We start from the raw sequence: 20207 nt of genomic DNA, 5'->3' as shown, positions 1-20207 counted from the left end.
ATAAAAAAGCCTTACGCGCGGATGAATCTCTCAAAGCCACAAAAGTCTATAGTTCGCAGTTTTCCGCGGCTCATTTTCAACTTATATTTCTTATTCTACATTAAAAGCTCTGTGATGTAATTAATTAAGAGTACGACTTGTAAAAAGCAAACTAGGCCACTAGCGTAATTGAATGTAAACGAGTAATTACTCACAATATTTCATAAACATTTAAGCGCCAAGCCACGACCGGTAAGGAAACAGCATTAAATGAAATAATAGCGATTTGAGTGGAAAGTACGGTTTTAAATATTAATTTAATTAATATCAAAGAGTGGAAATAGGTGAATGAAGCCATTAAATATAAAATTAACTAAGTACGCTTTACTTTTTAAAAATGAAAATAATTATAAGAAGATATTAATATAGCAGTGGTCAGTTCAGTGAACTGCTTAGATGCGTATTAAAAGAAAAGGACAGGAAAATTGCGTTACTTTTTATCAGATAAAAATGCTCGACCAGGCTGTCCACCTCCTGATGGTGTACTGCTGCCCAAAGATACCCACACAACTTTATAATATAGAACAGCTTCCATCTGAAGCCGATCACACATGCGTTTTCACTCTTGAGGCCTAAGATACCTCACTGTGTCAGCTGGCACCCTTCGTATGGCGGTGGTACAGGCGAGGCAAAAAGATAAGAAAGGTGTTAGGGTATCTCCTTATTCAGTCTATTATTATGTCCTTATACTTAGAGTTAGAACCAATTAGTTTTTAAAAAACCTTGTCTCTAAAATATTTCACAAATATAATAAGTGACAGCCCTAGATATAAATGCGGTGCAGAAACACGATAAGACCGTACTGTTAGCATTTTACCGTTCGCGCCTGGACCCCGGTGTCTGGTTGCAGGCAACGCCGGGACGTCACGGAAACTGATCGTAACTCCCCAGTATATTATCACACCCAGGAAATTGCTAACATAATATTTAAGTTCATTGTCTATTAGGTGGTTTGAAGACTTGAAGCATAAATAAATAATGCTTTCTATGCTCCTCCTAATGCTTCTTATTACGTGAACTTGGATACACCTAGAGATAAGTGTACAAAATGTAGAGTCATTTAAATAAAACTATTTAACTATTTTATCATATTAAAATGTTTGCGCGGTCGGGGATCGAACTCAGAACCTTAAACATGGTATACTGGTGTAGAGACTGTGCCTAGTCAGGCAAGCAAACTGCGGGAAATGTCTGACTTAATATGTCTATAAGAAGACGAGTGGAGTGGTACTTTATAACCAGCAGTGGAGATCGAATGGATGATAGATAAATAGAGGGATGACACCGTAAGGGTGGTAGTGATATATTAGCAGTCGTACACCCCGGGTATATACGTATATGGCTGACTTCAGGGATGAATAGAAATCCCTTTTAAATCGTTTGTGAGTTGCTGATCGTATTGAATGGAGTACAAAGACAATCATAAACTAAATAACTAACTGAAATTAATCTCTTTTTTATAATATAAGAGTAGCAGACGAGCATGCAGTCCACCTGATAGTAAGTGGCTACTGCCGTCCATGGACATCTGTAATCAACGCCAGATAGGATTAGATATTCCTACCTGAGGTCGGCCACAGTTGCGCCGCTACCCCTGAGGACTAAGCTGGAACGCCTCGGAAAAGTCTGTCTCCCTTACCACACCCTTCAAACCGGAACACAGCAGCGCCTAAAACTACTGTTATTAGGTAGAAATAGGTGTGGCGATGGTGCCGCCGGAGTCGAACCACAACCTTCAAACTTCTCATTACTTATCCACAGATAACGAGTGTTTAACTAAAATTTTATATTGACAAATGGATTGGACAAACAGTTAAAACCCATTCATCTGTCGATAACTATCATTATCATATTAAATATAATTTCATTCAGAAACACAGTCGGTTGTGGGCACGCAATAATTAACAAAGGTAGGCTGCGCCCACGCATGTCGTGGGCGACTGTTTGTACTCGAAACAATGGCTAATGTGCATTAGCGGTATGTTAATGTACTAGGGATGTATTGATACGAAATTACGGATCTGGATTTCAAGTTTTTTTTTACCATGCTTTTATTAGCTTGATCTATGTATGTATGTAACGGAATCTTAAAACTGGATTTTTACCCACTTTGAACGCTCCGATTAATTTAAAATTTTGAACAATTATCAAGATCCGATTACAATACACGGTTTAAATCATTTTATCCCATTCACGTCATCAGGATTAACCATTTACCTTGTGCGATTTTAGCGTGATTTTTAGTTTTTAAACTATATTCTATAGTAATTATTATTACTATATTTTATAGTAGTAGCATGCGGTTCACTTGTAAGTTAGTGGCAACTGATGCAATATTTTAAAAAACACATAGAAGTGAGTTTCTAGCTGAAGCCGACCATGGATGCATTGCCACTCCCGAGTACTATATGGTCGCCTTATATGTAATACACCGTGCCACTGACTGGTAGGAAATGCTTTATTTAAAAAATAGGCGTGGCGCTGGCTCTTCGAATAATACTAGTTCTATCAGCTCTCAAAATGCATCGATTAAATGCATCTAACCGAAGTCACGGATACTTGGATAATATTACACCGATGTCGGTTTCAGATACCGATAAAAATATGGAATTGCTTCGAATTATCTTCGAATTATCGAATTAAACATAATCGAGTCGAAACTATATCGGACTCAGCTACAATGCCAGATAGATTTTTATTTCGAATATCCGATAGTGTCGGTACGATTACGGAGCTCCATAACATCCCTGAAATATACGTATATTAACTACCAGTACCACTACCACTCACCTTGTACCGTTGGTCTTACTCGGCACGACACTACTCTTGTCTCATAACATAAGGTTGATTGTTGTGTGAACGCACACCGTTGTGTAATGCAATACTGGTCTAATTATACGGTGAAAGTTTAAGCCATTGTAACCTTTAAGTTCTTGTAGGAGATATGTCATTTAATGGATAGATAAGGTTAATCTTAATTCAGTCAATCAAAAGTAAAGACTGGTCTATATCATCATCATTATCATTAGTTTAGGCTTCGTATCGACCAAATAATGTTACAACATCCAACCATCTCCAATACTTGTTTAAAAGATGCTTTCGAGATTGGCACCATTATACATATTATGTACATTATTGTCAAAGGCTCAAATCCTTATCTAAAACAATAAAGCAATATAAAATAACATAATATAATTGCAATTTCTTAATTTTTATTATTGGTTAGTTAGATGTTGGTAGATTTCGACGGCACCACGGCCACACCTATTTTTACCTCATAACAGAAGCGTTACGCATTTATATTTAAAGTTCATTATAGTAATCTCTATTGCAGTTACAGCTTATCATCGGGTAGACAACATGCTCATATCTTTTAGAATCCAAGCAAAAAGTTCGGGAAACCTCGTCAGTATGCCAGACCTTGAAACTGTTAAAAAGGACACTCACGAATCGGGGGCTCATAGGAATTCCGTCGTCATCGCTCGACATGCAAAGCGGCATCGTGCATGCGAGCCACGTCGCTATCGATAAGTCCCACGATCGATTCCATTCTAAACGGTCGCGGCTGGGCGGAATGCGCTCAATATTATATGCTCGTTTGTACGAGGAAAATGTCATTTGAAAGGTTTTGGACAATTTACTACGAAGTAGTTTTTGTCGTCAAAACGTTTTTTTTTTCTGTAATATGATTTTTATCAGGTCAGAGGGAAGGCAAGGCGGAAAAAATATCTAGTCACTAAACTAGGCAATTGATTGCCAATTTGAGCAGTAATGAGCACCCTAATTAAGTTGATAACATTGCATAAACTTAGGTGTTCTGTATAAGTTTCTACTATTGTTTATACATATTTTATGTAATAGAAGCATCTTGACTGCTGTACTATTATTCTGGTAACGGTTTGTATATGATGCATAAACTAATATATGAATAACAACAGATTAGATAACAATCTTTATCATATTTTTTTGCGTTTAAATTGAATGACAAAATCCGTTTTCAAATGTTGTCTATAAATAAATATTCGCCAAGTTAGTGTTTGTGTACATGTTACGAGCGAAGCACCTACTTGTTAATGTTAAGCCGCCGCCCACGTCGGCGCCCGCGCACGCCGACGCGCTCTTTGCTGCTAAATTATATTGTATTGTTTCACTGGATCGTGATTCTGAGTATTGGGTTCGACTCCTGGCTAATATACTAAAAGTATGATTTTGATGTCTCTTTGTGATTAGTGCACTTCTCTTTAGAAAAGGTTGCTTGAACCGCGTGCTTGATTCGATTTTGTTCTATGCAAGAAGATGTAGTTAAGCTGTATTTAGATAATTCAGGAAAAAAGGCAATATTATACTCGTTAAGTGTGTGACGTTTCTATAAGGAGCTCTTACAGACAAACTGATCGACGTAGATGTTGTTACACTCAGCTGGGAGATCTATTTTGTATGTATAAAAGGAGTTTCGGATACGACCCAAAATTCTCTGTTATTACAATACGATAAAATAATTATCACGTACAATTTTTCGAACCGGTTATGATTAAACTGTCAAATGTCAATTTTCGTCATCCGTCCGAATCGGAGTCATCCGAAACTTCGTACGAAACTATGTTTAAACAGAGTATACCCACGTACATAATATGTCGTCAATACATTATCATGTTGATAGTATATCTTAGTATAAACGATAGCGACATCTATCTAGTTAAACAGGTAACCATTAATTAGCTGCAATCGGTGTTGCGGCTGTAGTACAGTGGGCGACTACAAGCACTGTAGCCGACTAATTGGGTACCCACACGCACACAGCTATAGATTTATTGTAAGGCTTATGTCATCAGAAATGCATTGATTTTACTATAATATTTTTTGCTTAGTAGATATTGGTCTAATTGAATTATAGTTTTGTTCGTTTTATTTTTGTCTATGAAATATTTAAATGTATTTGATAGTTACTAAGTTTAGTGAAGTGAAGCATTTCGGACCCGGTAATAGATACAAAATATGGTCACAGAGAATTTGTAAATGTTCCAGTCTGTCTAAACAACACATGTAAAACAATATACGTTGGATAATAAAAACACAAACTTGAAAAAACACTTAGAATATATCCACGCAGAATATTAAAATATTATACATACCGGAACTTGCAGCGAGGTAACCCAAAAAGTCCTTAGATTATGGTTTTCACGGCTGAAACCTGAAACAAGATAAGCCGTTTTAAGCACCGAGGTTCGAAATATTGAAACATAGTTGACTGCTTGGCCTGAAGAGCCGGTAGTGTGCCTGAAGATGAACCATGAATTGGTCTACTACCCTTCCAACTGTCCACCGCTCATGGACATGTGTAATCAACTCCAGATTGGATTTACAGCCTCACCTAGTGTTAGTCACATATCCATTGCTACTCCTAAGGATTATGTTGTTATGATCATACTATTTTCCCTTTAGCACACACTTCAAACAACAACATAGGAACTTTAAACTGTCGTCATGAGTCAGATATAAGTTTTGCGATGGTACCTTCGGGGTACAACCACGCATTGCTGCCGCCTGCATGACTATTGCCAATACTTCTTAACTATGCCACATGCATTTATTTGTATAAATTTAAATTAAAATATTAGACATGACGTGTAGGTTGCAATGTTTATTCAGTTCCGATGACTGCGGTGGTCCTACGCTTTACGACATCCTGCGTAAGTCAATTACGGGCTCTGTTTACGCGTTCTTTATTAGTTGTGCGCTGCGGACCGAGTGCTAGATTCACAGTTATGTGTGACATACGGACGCGGAGGATGATAAACGAGCAGTAATAAACATAAATGTGAAAATTTGAATGTGGAACTCACGGGTGAAAAGGAGTTTTGTTTCATCCCTTTGTCCCCCATCCCTATAGAAAAAGTTTGTCGTTTGATTATAGCACTAACGTCAGAACTACATATACTCGTGATGTCGTGTACTAATTTAAACCACGTGGTAAAATACTAGAAGTTACTCTTAATTTTATGCTTAACTGTTAGCTGGTGCTTGTGTTTTAATAAATGTTAATTATAATTGATTATGGACTGTGGGTTGTGTGCTCATTTAAAACTTCCATTATTAAAAATGTAAAGAAATTTTACATGCAGTTTTTATTATTAGCAAGGATACTCCTTGAATATAACATAATTTCGTAAAATGACATTAGGAATTTAAAACTTACAAACCAATATGAAACCAACTCAACAGATAAATAATTGAAGGATGTCAGTTATCTGAATAGAACGAAGGCAACATTTCAAGGCTGTTGGTTTTTAAAATACTACATAAGTTATTAGACAGCCAACGTCTATGAAAGTTCTAGCTCGCCATTCGCGTGACCCGTGTGTCACGTAACTAAGATCGTTAAAGGCGTTAACGATATGCGTTAACCGCGTCCGGTATCGTCGTATTGACGCCTCGCCATAAACTGTCGCTGTTGACTTGACCACTGGCCACTGGCTTCCCGGAGGTTGACCTATGACAGGCCAGTGTCGTAATGTCACTGTCTAATAAATACATAGGAAACCAACGTCGCAAGTACTGACGGCTATAATTTGAAGTAATGAATAGGTATATCACAAACAAATACAGGGGGGGTTACTAAAATCTCTTAAAACAATATTATTTTAATCATACTTTTTTGCAGGAAATTTAACTTTTTAAGCAAAAATGGACAATTTCAGTTGGTTTTATACAATGGATAAGCGAAAAATTAATAAGGGTTAAGTTTGTTTATCTGTGTATGACGGAAGATGTTACTGTTTTAAGGAGGAAATAATACTTTCCTGAACTACGATGGTTTTTAAAAGATGGTGGTAGGCCCCCAGGTCTGTGGAATATATCCTTGTTTCTCTGTTAACATCTTTTTATCTTTCTACAAATAAAATTTATTTAGTACTTTCTTTAAAAAAATTGAATTGATCTTAGACAAAACTAAAACTATATAAAGTTACTCGAACTTTAATCCTTCTTCTTTCCATTAGAATGTTTATGAAATGCTGAAACATTAACCGCGCAAAGTGATTCTCGTCATCGCGAATAGCTCTTGCAGTAATTAGCATCAGGAAATTGACATATGAGGACATAAGTCAACGGTAAGCTAGACTTAAATGACATGGTTAATTTATAGAGTGAACAGAGATGCTCAAACTTTTTTTAATATCAATGTCTTAATGATACATTGGTACGATGTAATTTATTTGCAGGATAAGATTCATAAGAAAATTAATAGATAAAACTTTATTTGTTGCTTGGCTGAAGCTGTGGGTACAATCGACCAGTATCAGATATAAATCGTATCCAAGGTCAGTCTTAGCGCTCATAATAATACAGTATAGTTACAAATAATACAAACGAGATTGGTTGCTTCCAAAAATTTTAAATACTCGTTAAATATCACAGACTCGTTAAAGTTGAGAGCCGCTGGAAACTATTTGATTAACATAAACTCGTCAGTCCGAGAGCCATCCGTCGAATCGCGGAATTAGTCAAAGTGTTAAAAGGTGCCGAGAAATTACGAGTTGCGTAAAATTCCGTTCAAATATTCAATGGCCACTGATATTCAAGTTAACGTTCAAAGCACAGTATGGTGCATATTTTAACGAGGCTAACGCTAATTAAAATGCTTTGGGACTTTCAAAGCATATGCGATATGTAGTTGCATGTTGCGGGTCGCACAATCGGGAATATTGTAAAGTGACTGCGTTGTACAACATATGGCAATATAGATAATATATAAATAAAATCAAATAAAAAACATAATTTATAATGATTTTTGTAAAAATCAGCCTCCTTTGATCAGACAAAATCGTAATTCATTTTAGCATTTTGCGCTAATCCTTATAGTTTCAGATTTGGCCCTAAATATAAAATAGCAGGTTGCAAGATTTGTTATATTAAGAACCAGCTAAGTAATATAATTTATTACTGTCTTGTAGATACATGAAAATTAGAAAAAAATGAATATTTAATAATTAATAGTTCATAGTGAAATATAACATAAACAAAATACTCGAGTGCTTAAAGTATAGGCCATATTTCCCCTATAATTTTAAAGAATCCAACGACACTAATTTTAAAATCCTCTTGAATCGTTTGGGACATACAGACATACATGTAAACATAACTCTCCTTGATCGGGTAATAGGCGACATGGGCGGATTATAAAGGGACGGGTTTCACTACACGGCTTTAACACAGATTTAGTGTGCGTTTAAATCAATTTCAAAGTGGGAACAAAAATTATTGATACTCATTACTAAAATGCTTAGTCAAGGGGCTTAATTCATTAGTTTTAATTAAGTAGTAATTAAGTAATTCTGAAAAAGGATTTTAACCTACTGTATCTTTTCACTGGAGTTTACCAAAGCTTTAAAAAGCGTTCAAAGCGATCATAATATTTTTTTATATAGTTATAAAAGGTTTTATAAAAGTACAAAGTAAACTAATTATTATTTTTATAAGTATAAATTATTTTTTGAATACTTTAAATGTTTAAGGTTTTTGCCCGCCTATCGCCTCATTTGATATTTATATATGAATTAGAATACTTATAATCAAAATATATGAAATATTACACTCTGAAAAGCTCTACTATTTTCATTCGAACATATATCTTATACTTATATCAATATTTTTACTTATTCTATACAAGGATAAAACTCTTGCTATTAAGTATTTCAGTATTTACGAATAATATATGCATAAGATTTGTTTATGCTAGCTAATTAGTCTGCAAAAAACAGGAAAAACATATGAGTCGTACCTAACTATATCGCCTACTTATATATTAAGTTTTCTTTTAAAAGCGGCTCGTACAGGGTTCTACACTCTAAATTTAAAAGAAAAAGCGGAAACACGAGTCAAAAATTAATTACCATATACATGTCAATCCCCGTCCACGCATTAGCGTCAGAAGCCGAGGCCATAATTGGTTTACCGTCACGCGAGTCCTTGCTCTGAATGTTTAGGCGTATTTTAATTTTGTTAAAATCCTCCCCGTTTTGCTGGGACGACGTTTAGTTTGTGCGACTACGACGCGGCGATACGATTTGTCGTTTGGCTGTACATAGGAATACGTCGATGAGTTATTTTGTCGTGTAGTTGTATCGTTCGCATGAACACGACGTGATGACATGACTTTTCGTTAAAATAATTTTGGATTGAATTGATTGTTTGGTATTTTGGGGTATGGTATTTGGGGCGCAGGTTAAGACATAAGACATTTTTGTATTCAACATAGATTGATACTAAATTATGAAAATATTGTCAAAAAGCTAAAAAAAAAATTCTTATTTTCAAGTAAAAAATAAAAAATATTTCATAAGTCTAGCAAATAACGTCGTCTGAATTGTTGTGTTTTGGTAAACGTGTATAAAGAATTCAAGTTTTGATTATATTTGAGTTTCCGTCCCATTTTCAATCTTGCTGAATCTGGAGCATTGCACGCCTCAATCTCCCTATACATAAAAATCAACCCTAAATCATAACGCGGCTGCCGCGCTACATCGTGTCGTATCCGTTGTCGTGTCAAGTAAATTATTGTAAACGCCCGCTTACCATTGCGTCCTTAATTAAATTTATTTCATTTAGAAACCGCTTAGAAAGTTAGAACTAGCTAGGTTGTGGTTGTTACATTCGAATTCAGAAGTTTACACATGGCACGGAGTTGAGCTGGATAAGTTTAAACAAGATTATACTATTAACAGATTGAAATACGCTTACGTTTTGGAAATGTACATGTTAATTTAATGTAGCTTTTCGTATGCGATGATGGCTTAAAGCAGGGAATCTTATATCTTTTGACATAAAGGAATATTTAATTGTTTTTCTTGCCATGGTCCACCAATGGGGAAATCTGGTAGTCGTCATAACTGCGGACCACCATTTCTCCAAGGACCATTGGTTCAAGAATACTTCCTTAGAGACCGTATTCGCTCCACATTGCAGAGATCTGAAATATGGTAAGGGACTCATGAAGTGTTTCATGATTGCCGTACCACATTGTTCAACGTATCAAAGAGAAGCAGCGGTTTGCGAAAACCAAAAAAGTCTAAAAGATGTGGTAAAGGCGAGATCCTTATAATAGTTTTCCAATTGAGTCCTCAGCGGTGGCAATGCATCTAAGGCCGAACTAAGCTAGGACTCTGATCCAATCTGGAGTTGAATATTTTGATTTTAATAAAATATTTGATCTTTCTTAAAACCCCAACAATTATTCGGGCTTCGTGAAATTTTCCTTCACTAAACAGCGGGCATCATACACGCACACGGCTTAACAGTTTACTAGGATGAAGTGATTACGAAGGGCCGACTGGGGTCCGGTTGGAGGGCCGTCCCTAATTTATTTCAGCGCATTTAACATACATTTAGCAAATTGTGGGTATCCAGGCGTGCGCGCCCGAGATTGTGAACACCGCTCACACTAATCTCTAAACTGGGCTAGTAAACGTTTAGGATCGTATAACGATAACTACAATAAGGGTTTCGTCTAAGATTATATCGTCTCTTGATAAGTAGAGTAGTTAAGGATTTTCATATATTTTTATCGTGTGTCGCGGGAAATTTTCACTCCCCTTTTCATCTCCGGATTTTTTGAAGCTTATTATTGCGTATTACTGCGTATTTTCAAATCGTATAAAGAAAAACACCGTGAGAAACCTATGTACATATATGCCTGAAAGTTCTAAAAAAAACTTCTCAAACGTGCGTGAACTCTGCCAATCCGCGGTTGGTCGGAGTAGTAGTCTATGTCCTTAAATTCTTTTTATTCTGACAGGAGACTCTTGCTCAACAGTGACAAAACCATTGTTTGTTTGTTGATGATGTCGAGTATAGTATAGTTACAATATTAAATCTAGTTAATTCTGGTAAATCACAAGTTTATTTATATGCAAAGTAATATATAACAATGTTCAGAACTATTTGTACATATATAATCAAGTAGCATAGTGTATTGTGTAAGCTGTAGAATAGTCACAATATTATGATTAAAGCTTGCCACACAATGTATCGGCAAACAATTGGCGCATTAGGGCGCCATTCACGTCACGCCCGCCTTCACGCGGGCTCCGGATCCTTGAGGCCTATTTCCACGGACATGTACGATACGGTATTTATTTTAAAATTATATTACGGTACCCAATAGCGACAGTACTTACTACATGTACCAAGCTATGTAACAAAAAGTCAAGTGTTTGAAAATATAGCCTTTGTTACTCTCCTAATTAAGACTATTGCAAGCCACCTTATATGTTAAAAGGTGGATGGCAGCCAAGAATTAATATTAGGCGCGTTTAGCACATAAAAATATTCCAAGAACGTAAACATATTCTACCTTAATATCTCAAAATAATTTCTATTTGATAAGCTTATCAAGAAGCAGTTATTTTAAAATCAAATACTGACATTTCATTTTACTTCTCTTTCTATATGTATAAGTACACTTCTTTAAATTCAGTTATTTCTATACATTAAATCATAGTTAGCAATTCGTGCTCGCAATGGAAACGCAACATATAAGGCGCCCGCAACATTTTTTCCGGCGAATTAACGCACATTCAAGTACACAAAGCGAGAACCACTTAAAGCTTGTCACATTGTCCACTGTCGAGCTTACATTACATTAAATATCCCTCGTAATGCGATTTACGGGAAGCGGTGGGTGTGACGTTATGTGAGCAAGACGGACGGACGCTTTGTTCATTTGAACACCGGAGACACTTTTTGGTTGATTTTTTATAATAAACAATATAATATAGGAGTAGCAGGTAAGCATGCAGTCCATGTGATGGCAAGTTGCTACTGCTGTTCATGAACATATGTAATCAACCCCAAAGAATATTAGATTTCTAACTAGGTCCGGTCACAGATGCGCCGCTACCCCTGAGGATTAAGCTGGAATGCTTGGGAAAAGTACATCCCCCTTAACACACCCTTCAAACCAGAACACAACAGCGCTTAACACTACTGTTATTAGGCAGAAATAGGTGTGGCGATGGTGACGCCGGAGTCGAACCACAGAGAGTTCCACCATCGTCAAGGAGGAAGCGGTGGGCGTGGTGTAATGTGAGCAAGATGGACGTACACTTTGTTCATTTAGAAACCGGAGACAGTTTTGGTTGGATTACATTTGAACTGTCGCGAGTATTTAGAATAGTATCGAAATTCTACTTGCGTTTAATTTGATATGAGTTTTTGTGAAAATACGACCGCCTTTTAGTGCAATTCGTATTGTGTAAAATTATTGTTGAAACACAAAGTTATTGTAGCAGAGAAACAGAGTACATTGTAAAAAAAACCTCTTTTATTGCTTAAAGCTGCTTGAAAAAAATCTTCATTAAAATTTTCTATTTACCTAATTGTTTTTCGATGAACAATAAGAAAAAAATAATATGCAATTTCAACAAAACACATTACCGTTTTATTATTTACATTTTTTAAATGAGATATATCTCAGACATTCAGAGCCATCTATAGATATATCTAATACGATTTAATTACTCACACCTACTTCTCTTTAACAAAAAATCTTCGCTTTTCATATTAAAAATCTAAAATTAAACATCATAAATATTTTAACTTAAAATAAATTTTACCATTTTCAAATCCAATTAACGACGTACCCCAGTTTATTTGCGTAGCTGCATACATCTTACTTCTTTTGCCTTCTTCAGTTAAGGAACATTTATAACCGATTACTAAACGAAAGATTCGCGAGCGCGTCCAATTAGTCTTTCAACTCAGCTATAAATACGTACAATTAATATTAGTCAAGCTTTTATTCGGAGTCACTCGTTAATAGGGATGTTCGATATGGGTGCTGTGTATCGATATTTTGGTTCGCAATGGATATTCCATTGTATTGTATTGATCCAGGTATCGATCTAATCAAATTCATCAATCAATGGAACCAGTACCGAATCGATTTTTTTACCCGATTGCGGAAGATAATGTTTCAAGTGTATGTAAGTATCTCTCATTACCACGCCTTGCAGTTCAAAAAGTTTGACAGATTAAAACATATGACGTGTCTTTGGATTGGTCTAATTTGTAAGAGTAATATAGGCTTTAATTTCAAGTCGGGTTTTGTGTTTAATAATAATTTTTAGTTAAAGAAAAGAGGACTCAATTAATTACGCATTTTTTTCGAGATTTTCGTGCCAATGCATGGTGGTCTTATATCGATTGACGTATGGATCGTATCTCTTTGCATCGATATACAAATATCGATACGTATAAAGCATCCCTACTCGTAAATGAGCGTCCGATGATGAAACAGGAATGTGTGAATCACGCCGCCCTATTCTGGAATTCGATTAACAGATCGTAAAGAGCGTTTGTTCTCGGGATGTTTTGTAATTGTAGTGATATCTACTGTAGTGTTGTTTGTAGGAATCCCTTTGATGGGTAAAAACGGAAAGGTTTCGAATCGTTGTCGCGTCTAAGACCAAGTAGCTATAATGGTCGGAGTGATCACGGTCTTATTGGATCATGAGGAATTAGTAGCAAGGTGATAGAATACAAGGGGAGGTACCACACCCAGTGTGAAACAGTTCTAGCGTTTAGATGCAACGGTGATGATACTGGTTTATTTTCATAGGACCATCTTAGATCAAACCAGATCATGTCACCAGTGAAATTTATGTTACCAGAAAAAGAAAATATTAATTTTTATAACACAGGCTACCTGTCAAGTTTTAGTACGAATGGTGGTTGACTAAAATAAAGCCGAGAAAGTAAAACAAACAAAACGACTCCCGTATACAATATTAGTAAGAAATATAAAAATATGAGGATAAGGGCATCTTAATCACTTTCTAATAGCAGTTCGGTTACATTTCACTGCCCTTATGTCACGGGCAGCGACAGAGATATTTCCGTACTTATCGTAATGGTAAACTTAATTAGTGTGAGTAATTAGAGGGATAATGAACTGAGGGTAGAACTGATAGCGCGGGCGCCACCGATACGTACCCGAGGACTTCTAATCTTAGTCTAACGTAATGTGTCATGTTTTGTGGATTCTTAGTCGTTAGCTCTGTATCTTATTGTTAGTAAACAAATAATTGGTGAGTGATATTGTTGGAAAAAATAATAGAAATATCATTTTTTTTACCTTATCTTAAAGTAAAATTTTCTTTAGTGAAAATACTATGAGTGATTTCATTAAATATGAATAAATATCAGAAAAAAAAATCAAATTTCAATTTCCAATTTATTCCAACTACGTGGTCAATTATTATAAAAACAAAAAGCCCGACTATATACAAGTGTAGCTTATGTAAGTTCATTCAGCTTGGACGAATCCAACGACACCTCATATGTCAAGCCGGTTGGGTTGCAGGGCGGACCAAAGAATGAGACATACATGTTATGTATGTACGAAAACCATCAGCATCCGTTGTCGGGAAAAACAAAAAAAAACATTTCGATTAAAGTCTGAAATATTAGGTGTAAAGAAGAAATTACTTACCAGATTCTACCTAAACCTCAGAATAAGGACTCGTAACAACAATATAAAAGTGTCTCGTTGTCTCTGTAAAGTTGTCATGACTCGTTTACGACAACTATAAAATGGAAATGTTGTGGCGTCGTGTCGTAAAGGAAAGTGATGTCGTGTCGTCGTCACGTCGTCTTAGCGGACGGTTTTACGACTTTGCTCAGATTCCAAGAGCTATTAAAATGACGTTTTGCTAATTGTTTGTGGAGAGGATGATATAAATTTAATTCATTATGACGTCTACTATCTCGTTTCGTAAACAATGAGTTTGGGAGAAACATAGAATTCTGCCTCATTGTGTGATTGTGTTTAATTTCAGGTTAAGAACCAAACTAATGAATATTATTATATTATAGAAGGATAACCTGTTTTCTGAGCTTGGCAACAAAGACCTTGCTACCCGAGGGCTAAGTCGGACCGAGTCGGACGAATGCCTCCCTATCCACATCCTTCAAAGCGAAATATGGCAGCGCTTATTATGCTGTTATGAGGCAGAAATGACCATTACAAAGAACTAAGCAGTTGTTATATCTTTATCGTAGTTCTATTTTAAGCACATCCGTACGAATACTGTTAGACGAACAAAAACGATAACAGTATGTGTAGGAAGGTAATTCATCGTGTCCATTCGTGTAATGGCTCTCGGCCGTGAGAGCCCGCATCGCCGCAAATTAGTCAGTTTGGCAAGTCTGCACGCGTCGGGTGTCGCTGTAATCGCCAACGTCCCTCTTCGCTTTATTGAGCTCCATCGAGTAAAGTGTTTGTACTAAGACACAGACATTCATGGTTTTGTTTTTATCTTTTGTTATATTAGTCAATTTGACAAATGTGACAAGAGGAGAGTGTCTTTGTAACAGCCGTCGCCAACATCAGTCTTACCTTTATAAGCGTCCGATTGATTTAAGTCTGCACAGAGATTTATGTTCTAGATTTTAATTGTTGTCTGTTAGTCACATTAGTCAGTTCGACAAGTTGCACGTACGTTGATTGAAGTCTTTGGTAGCTGTAACTGCTCGGTTTTATTCCTTTATAGTTAAATATTTTAATAATCATATTCGCAAAATTAAGCAGTTTTGTTATTGTGGTCGTGTTGGGGTAATCAGCTAAGTGTGCACAATAATTGTTTTAAGAATAGAATCTTTGTTAAATTTTATTAAACAATCTACTTAAAGCGCTGTATATGATTTGGCATTGAATAGTGTCACCAGTAAACGACATTATGGTGACTTGGAGGATGACACCGACCTTCGCTGTTAGATGCTATTACTTACATAACACTTCACTAAATTAAGGCATCATGACCAGACTTTACCGACACTATGTTTTTGTGTTATAAGAGTATTAGGCAGGTATCTGATTCACATGTTAAATTGTTACTGTAGCACACATGAACGCTTTGAACGTTCCAATTGAGTTTAGAGATGAATCATCAGTGGATGACCTCACATACCTCATCACCACTTGGAAAGTATTAGTCGATATAATTAGTCAGTGTGTCAAGACTTTTAAAGTATTGTAACAAATTATAAAAACATAATTATATTTTGAAAGGTGGTAGAACTCTTTGTGGTTCGACTCCGGCGGCATCACCGCCACACCTATTTCTGCCTAATAACAGCAGTGTTAAGCGCTGCTGTGTTCCGTTTTGAAGGGTGTGGTAAGGGAGACATACTTTTCCGAGGCATTCCAGCTTAGTCCTCAGGGGTAGCGGCGTATCTGTGGCCGACCTCAGGTAGGAATATCTAATCCTATCTAGGGTTGATTGCAGATATCCATGGGCGGCAGTAGCCATTTACCATTAGGTGGACTGCATGTTCGTCTGCTACTCCTATATTATAAATATATATATATATATATATATATATATATATATATATACATCCCGGTTCCGTTTGGGCGTCCTCCCAATTTACATCAATTTTGCGTCCATGTGTTCCAATGGCATTTGTCATAATATCTTTGCATATATTGCTTTAAAATCCTATAATATATTGTGTGATGAGTTTATAATTACAAGATTATAGTTATTTATCAATATACAATTTCTATTTATCCTGCTACCTATTCGGACCCACGTTTATATCTACTCCTATATGGCGTCATCGTATATCTCGACTATTCCGCCTACTTTTATGTACAATTGACGTCCTTGCTGTGCATACTTTGTTGCGTACTGTTATGAAACGTTGTAATTTTTTTTTTAAATCGTGTCGGCGCCTATTAAATATTTCCTGTTTATAACATTCATACTTTGTTATGATATTCGTAAATTCATCAAAGGACAGATCCTAACGGCTAACATCATCCGTTAGTATCTATTTAATACGCCCTGGTGAGACAACGTCCAAAGTATCTACCAAAATAGAAGTTAAAAGTTATCATTGCTTTGTGATTTTCGCTTCGAAATATGGCGTATAATGAAGAGGGATGCTGGGCTCCTCCAAATTCACTGAATATCTCAGTGAGAAGTGAACAACTAAGTAAGTAAACTAATTTTAATACATTTATTTTTATCACATGACATACATTGTTCCGATCCTACGGTAAGTAGAAAGCATAATCAAAGATGGCAGGTAACAAATTACACAGATCCTAGGAAATAGATTTATCTTTAAATCTATATTATATTGATTCGTCCGGAATCAAACCCCAGACGTAAAAAGACACGCGATATGAATTCCAACATATTCGACTTTCAGAATTGGAAGTCCTTAAATAACTTTACGTTGGAATAATTTATAACAATATTTTAAACAGTATGTATTTGTTTGTGTTAGTAATTCTTTTATCATTATAATGCTGCATTTTCCCTGAGTAACATAGGCTGTTTCTATTAGCATATACGCGAGAGGAGCTGCGAGCGAAATTCTAGTTATCAATAAGCTTTTAGTTTGTATTGCTCCCGAAGGGGTTAAGTCACAAGTCTGACAAGTGGTTATATAGATAATATACCCCATACTTTCAATTAGAAAATCTTTACTAGCTCTAGAAGTTTATCGTAATTAACAGCTATTAATTTTGTTTTACAGGCACAAGCAGCGTAAGCAGTGCACACACCGATTTGCACCGGTCGCAATACATGGAAATGATGCCAGTGCCTGAACCGCAGCCCCTGACGATTCAAACCCAGCATCTACCACATAGCAGAGCAGTAGTGACGCAGGAGGGCGGTGGGCTAGACCCAGCTAATGTAATTATAAGCACTATAACTGTAAATGCTATGACTGTAAATGTTGCTAAAGTCCAGCGTTTTATATTATTGTTTGTGTTTTTGACGGTGACATCCTTACTATTACATTTTGTATTAATAATAATAATATTCGTACGACACATTTAATGTAATACATCGCAAACGAATATTATAGGGGATTTGAACTGTTAACTTTTTGTGGGACTCTGTAAAACATGTCCTTTTACAATTCTTTACTATCTACAGTTAATATTAAACTATGTGGGACAACAGTGTTATACAGGCAGGACCACAATGCTATATAAGATAATAGTGATGTAATTTATAGTTTTATGTAATAACTAAGAATTTGCGTTTTTTTACATTATAAGTTTGTTTTATATAATACCGAGTACAATGTAAGGTAAGGGCACCCTTTTTTGGGGTGGTTCTAAAAATGGCACGATATTGCTAATTACATATTATATTATTACATATTTCTATGTATATTAAAGATGCTCCAGCGTACGTGAGCAAAAAAAGCTTCGTATTTTATTAAAGTATAGTTATCCCTTATTTCTAAATATAAACCTAAGTAAAGTAGGTACTTAGGTTAATGATAAAATTATAAATTAATGATAGATACTAATAATCGAATGATGAGTCGTAGTAGTACGAGTAAATAAAATTTTAACAAAAAATACAACCGACTTCTATGTCACTACAAAGTAAAAAATAATTCAAATAAATGTTGGTTTAGTACATATTTCTGAAGTCGGCGGTCAATATATTTCGTTGGATAACGATGTCAACAGCGTGTCTAATATGAGCGCCGACTTCAGAAATATGTACTAAACCAACATTTATTTGAATTATTTTTTACTTTGTAGTGACATAGAAGTCGGTTGTATTTTTTGTTAAAAATTTTTTTTCACCCTTTTTAGTGATGACATAATAACATTTATATTAATACAATATAAAATTGTATAAGCGAGATCATGAATTAAGGTAAGGTCTGAATTTACATTGATTGGAACCGATTTGATTTTATATTGTCTTATATGTTCCAACCTAACCTAACTAAATAGTCAATGATGAACTGGCTTTGTAATTTCTTTAGAACCTACACCAAATATCTTCAAACACAACTCAATTATTCCCATCGGTTGAGGAGTTACATATTTGACTCCGAGCCACATTATCAGGTCCTTAAATAGTCAATGATGAAGTGGCTTTGTAATTTCATTAAAACATACACCAAACATCTTCAAACACAACTCAATTATTCCCATCGGTTGAGGAGTTACATATTTTGACTCCGAGCCACATTATCAGACCCTTAAATAGTCAAAGATAAACTGGTTTTTCAATTTCATTAGAACCTACACCAAATATCTTCAAACAAAACTCAATTATACCCATCGGTTGAGGAGTTACATATTTTGTCTCCAGAACCCACTCTGATCCTCATCATATTTAAATGGGACCAACTTGTAGCAATTGTCCACACACGAAATTAAAGGCATTAAAATAGGTTCATAAACGGCGAAGTTATGGCTGTTATATTTACATGGGTGGAGGAGTTCCCCTCTTTTTCTCCAGAACCAATCGATGGATCCTAACCATATTTAAATGGGACCAACTCGCAGCTCGTCTCTACACAATAAAAATTACAATAAATTATAAAGAACACTACTACACAATAAATTATAAAGAATTATTAAAATCGGTCCACTAACGGCGGAGTAATTGGTGTACATACATAAAAAAAAAAAAAAAAAAAAAGATACCGGCCGAATTGATAACCTCCTCCTTTTTGAAGTCGGTAAAAAAGCTAACATATTCTCTATGTTAAATAGTTAATTTAGTACGTCGTTCGCGTTTTCAGTTATGATAGTTACAGTTTGTTATATCTCAAAGCATCCTTATAATCTAAGTTTCCAATAATGCTTTTAACTATCGAACTTAATCCATCAACGAGACCTCTTTTTTAACCCCCAACGCAAAAACGACGGTGTGTGTGTGTCAAACTGTCTGTGGCATTGTAGCTCCCAACCGGATAGACCGATTTTAATGCAGTTTTTTTTTGTTTGAAGCGGGTGATCTTAGCTATGTTTCATCAAAATCGGTTTAGCATTCAGAAAGATATAAAGATATGAGGAGTGAAAGTGGGTATGAAAAAATTATGTTTGCAAAAATATCCATGTTGGGTATCAAAAAAAAGCTTATAGTCTATACATTACAATTTTATCAAAATCGGTTCAGTCATTTGAAAGATATGAGGAGTGAAAGTGAGTATGGAAAAGTGAATGTTTACAAATATATGTACCTATGTTGGGTATCAAATGAAAGGTCGTAGTTTATACATTACGATACATCAAACTTCATCGAAATGGGTTTAGCCATTTGAAGGATATGAGGAGTGAAAGTGACAATGAAAAATCGAATGTTCAAAAATATGCAAACACCTATAAAAAGTCAAAA

The 20207-nt window shown here is 35.5% G+C and overlaps 1 protein-coding gene across 1 annotated transcript in view; it reads right to left on the bottom strand.

Annotated features, from left to right (window-relative positions):
• Window positions 1–20207, bottom strand: part of fz2 (frizzled 2) — a 187170-nt gene that overhangs the window by 123789 nt on the left and 43174 nt on the right. Inside the window, exon 2 of the mRNA XM_073091744.1 lies at window positions 5172–5230. The gene's annotated coding sequence lies outside the window, so the exon portion shown is untranslated. The remainder of the gene's footprint in view (window positions 1–5171; window positions 5231–20207) is intronic.

Source organism: Epargyreus clarus, unplaced genomic scaffold, assembly GCF_041222505.1.
Source record: "Epargyreus clarus isolate Ecla_fem2 unplaced genomic scaffold, WU_Ecla_fem_2.2 ptg000034l, whole genome shotgun sequence".
In the NCBI taxonomy this organism is placed as follows: Eukaryota; Metazoa; Arthropoda; class Insecta; order Lepidoptera; family Hesperiidae; genus Epargyreus; species Epargyreus clarus.
This window is presented reverse-complemented; position numbering and strand designations above follow the sequence as displayed.